Here is a 4,471-nt window from a genome sequence, read left to right as displayed (position 1 = left end):
CATTCCTGTAGAATTATAATCTCCATTGCCACATGCAAGATCTGTGGCTGGAAACAGGCCTAGTTGGGGAGCTAAAAAGACACCCTAGCTGGTTGGGGTTCCCACTGATGAACATGAGAGCTGGGATGGGGGCAGTGGATTGGGCTGGACATGGCTGCAGTGTCCCTTGGCATGGATGGGCACTGGTTCTGGGGAGTGGCAGACTGGGCTAGACTCCAGCATCCACTGGTATTCATGAGAGTCAGGGTGAGTACAGGACAGCTGGGCTAGGTCTTGGCTCCCACTGAACCACGTGAGAGTTATGTCTGGGCATGGACCAAGCGTGGTTAGGCTGTTACATCCAACAGCAAGAACCAGAATGGGTGTGGGCCACTTGGACAAGGAGACTGTTCCTGCCAGGACAAGAGGTGGACAAACTCAACCTGGCCAAGGACCCATTGGTGTGCGTGAGCTCTGACACTGGGAGGAGACCTGATAGGGGAGCTTGGGAAACTCCTTTGTGAGGACAGAATTCCTACAGGGGAGCTCAAGAGTCAAGGCGAGGAACAGCCTAGCTCAGACCAGTCCAGGTTACAGTACCTGCTGGTGTGCATGTGGGTCAGGTGTGAGGCCGGGCCAGTCTGGGCTGGTCCACAACACCCACTGTCAGATCTGAGAGCCAGGATGGGGTGAAGAAGGGTGTGGGTTGGGCTGCCCCACACCAGCCAGTTCACATTAGGGCCAGGATTGGGGGTTGTCTGGGACAGGCTAGGTTGTATCACCCAGCAGCAGGAGCTGGAATTGAGGGCAGGCTGGACCAAGCCAGGCTGTAGCACCCACTGGTGGATGCCAAGGTGAGGCGATCCATGCTAAATTGAGTGGCAGTGGGTGTCAGGTGTGTGTGTCTGTGTGCCAGGGGTTCACTGGGGAGTTAGGTCTCCTGGTCTGAGCCTTCAGGTCTACCTGTGAGAACTGGACCTCCTCAGTGGAAAAGACAGAGCAGTGGGTGGCAAGCCCTGATGCATGTGGAAGATATGGCAGCCCATTGGGGCCTGCAGAGGACATCTGGTGCCAGAGCAGAGGCAAGAGAACAGAACAATTGGACAACTACCCCAGCCAAACGATGATGTAAAAGCTGGGCGAGTGGAGACTGCAAGGTCAACTATGTCAGCCAATGGGCATTGGAAGGGTTCCCTCATGGTTGGGTTGGTGAGATCGACAGCACTTCAGAACTACCCAAACCACCTGGACAAAACCCTCAGCGTGTATCTGGACCCTGTGATGACATCAGGTGGCTGTGGCCTATCCCTGGGCACATGGGCGGCTGGGAGATTGGGTGTGGCTTCTCTCCTTGTCTTCCCCTCTTCCCCCAGAAACAGGAAGAAGAAATAGAGAATTTGGAAAAAAGTGATTACCACCCACTTTTCCCTAACCCTTGAAGCTCTCCACCTTGATTAACTATGTAAACATCATCAAAAAATAAATAAAACATTTATTCAAAAAAAAAAAAAAAGAAAAAAAGTGTTAGAGGTGAGAGCCACTACACACTAAAAACCGCTCCCCTGACACGCTCTGGGGTGCTTGGGGAGGGCAGGTCCTGGCTGGAACCTGAAGCCCCTACCAGTCCGCAGAGTGAGCAGTTTCTGCTTTGCAGCCCAACTTCAGGGCGACTCAGATGCAGAAGCAGGAGGAGAAGACGGGGCACATCACAGTGACACACCTGGGCAACCACTCCCAACCTCCGGACCCTGAGCAAGGTGCTGGTCCCTGCAGGGCTCTGTGCTGGCCTCCCCAGGCCCGCTGCAGTGGCAGCAATGGCTGGTGCAGATCTTGGTCCTCCGGCAGGCTGCTCTCTGGGGCCTCTTTGGGGAGGGCTGCTGAGTGTTTGCATATTAAGACTATTAAGACGCAGTGATGAAGGGCCGTCAGGGGACCCAGGCCCTTGGGCCTGTGAGCTAATGCTGAGATGCCAGCCCCGTCCCATTCTCTACAGCCCCCACTCCAGCCACTCAGGCTTTCCCAGGGGCTCCCTGGCCACAGTGAAGCGGGGAGAGGGCACCCCTTGTCTGCTTCTTCCCATTTCCTCTGGTCCTGGAAAAATGCCCTCTCTTTCCAAGTCCCTGCCCAGACACCCTGGTCTGTGTGGGACTTGTGGTCTCCATGTCAGCACTTCACACTGTCTGCTGCTTTCTATCCTGCCTGCACAGCAGCTGGGGACAGGACGAGGACTCTCAGGTGCACTCTTGTGGTCCTCCAGGCCCCTGCTGGCTGCCCCACCCTCAGCAGACCCGCCCCCACACGCTCCCCTGGGCCCCTGGCTCTCTTCTCTGCTCTGCCTCTCTGAGGGACCCAGGACCAGGCAGAGAGCAGGGAGAAGGCAGAGGTGCCCCCAGATAAATCACCTGGGGCCTGACATTTGGAGCCCTCAAGGGAGAGACCAAACACAGATGCCCTTTAGGTAAATACATTTCGGAGACTGTTCCGTGGGAGAAGTTTATGGTTTTAATGGGTTTTTAGTGTCAGACAAACATCAGGAAGTGTGGTGTGCAGACACTGGCCTTAAAACATAGCCCAGGGAGGTAATTTGCCCTCTGGCCCTTTAAATGTCAGGTTGCAGGATCCTGGTGCAGGCGGGTGGGGTGAGTAGAGGGGCGCGGCCATTGAGGATCCCCCTGGGTTTGCCCTGGGATGGGATTGCTCAGCCAGGAATGCTCCAGCCAGTTCTGAGGCCTCAGTGCCGGGGCCAGCATGGAGCTGTGTGGGGAAGGGGATGGGTTATGAGGACTTTGGGGGTTGTGGGAGGCCTCTCTGGAGCCTGCTGTTGGGGCCTGGGGCGCGCCAAAGGGTTCACAGACTCCGGGTTTTGGTTCCCCTGACTCCCGGAGAGGCAGGCAGTTCCATGTGCTTTGGAAATGTGACAATGTTCCCCTCCATGAAGCCCAGGAGTGGGAAGCAGCTGAGCTCACTGCAGGCCCCACGCCAGGGACAGGAGACTCGAGGAGAAGGTCAGATGCAATCATGTCTGGAAGCTCTTGCCTTCCGGCAGAGACAGGCCCCCACCTGCCCGTCGTGGGCCCCACTTCAACAGGCACGCGTCAGAGCTGGCTTGCTCCTCTTTCCAAACTCCAGACCCAGGGCATTCATCCTCCACCTCTGGCTAGGGACGGAGCCCGGCTTCCCAACCTATGGGGTCGACCACAAGCTGGTCCTCACAGCTCTGAGAGCACAGACGGGGCAGGGCCTGAGCATCCCAGGCAGGAGAGACTCGTGGTGGGACTTGGGACCTGGCTCACCTGAGGAAGCTCAGGCTGGCTTCTTGGTGCTGGGGGGACCCTGGCAAGCCGTGGGTGGGTGGAGAACAAGTGAGAAGTTCTCTGTTCTAAGCAGGAGGCCCGTCCCCCTCTGCCCCCACCTCTAGATGACTTCCGGAACAGAGGGAAATCAGACAAGTCAGTCCTCAGGGACCATCTCAGCCCCCACCCAGTCTCTGAGCCAGGGTCTCAGTGACTTCCTGGAACAGGACCGTGGGGCCACTGTGGGGCTGGCCTCAGACAGTGAGTGAGGCCAGGACTGAACTGGACCTGGCTGCCTATCCCCCACCCCTCTCTCCCAGGGTCGGCCCCTTCCCCTCTCCCCACATGGGGCCCAGAACTCATCTGCTAAGAACCTCAGCTCTTAAGGCACGCAGGGGTACTCCTTGCAGAGTCCAGCCCCGGGATGGCCAGTTTCTGAGCCCGTACTCACAGTACCCTCTGGGTCTCTGAAGTAGCTCTACCAATTGCTTGTAAGAGTTTAGAGGCTTTGGGGACCTGGATGTGTGGGGTGGCAGGCAATGATCTGTTCCCACTTGCTTTTGTCCTTGATCAGTGTTCACCAAGCCCTGAAGGGCTAGCATTGGTTCATGCGTGTCTGGGTCCCGATGAGCTGAGGCAGCTCTTGGTGGCGATGGTGGCAGTGGTGGCGATGGTGGCGGTGGTGATGGGGCAAACGTCTCCCAGAGCCTGAATCCCCTCTTCTCCCCAAAGCAGCAGAGCCAGGGCCAGGTGTGATGAGGTAGGCTGGGAGGAGACCTACCCTGGGGGTCTGTGAGGCCTGGGCCGCTAACTCATTCCAGGGGGGCGGCAGTACCCCCCATTTTCCAGGTGACAGGATTGAGGTACAAGCTCAGGTGTGCTCGCTCCACTCACTGCTCGACCAGCCTGTGGTTCTTGAGTGCCTTGCCTGACTCCTCATGCCCCCCAAGTCCAGACTGCATAGGGCACAGTGCACTTGTCGCAGGCCCCCAGGGACAGTTCCCCTCTGGCTCTGCAGATCCAGAGCAAGTGGACAGCAGAGGGGAATCCACCCACTCTTCCCAGGCCTCACAGGGCTTCTAGCGGTAACTGGCAGTGCGGAGCTACCCCTCCTTGTCCAGGCTCTTTCAGACCCTCGACTTCCGCCTATGGCCACAGCTTTGCTGTGAGGGTGCTCAGGGCACACTGGCTCCCCCCAC

This window comes from Ochotona princeps, chromosome 13 (assembly GCF_030435755.1).
Source record: "Ochotona princeps isolate mOchPri1 chromosome 13, mOchPri1.hap1, whole genome shotgun sequence".
Classification (NCBI taxonomy): domain Eukaryota; kingdom Metazoa; phylum Chordata; class Mammalia; order Lagomorpha; family Ochotonidae; genus Ochotona; species Ochotona princeps.
The sequence above is the reverse complement of the archived record's forward strand: the minus strand, read 5'-3'. Positions refer to the sequence as shown.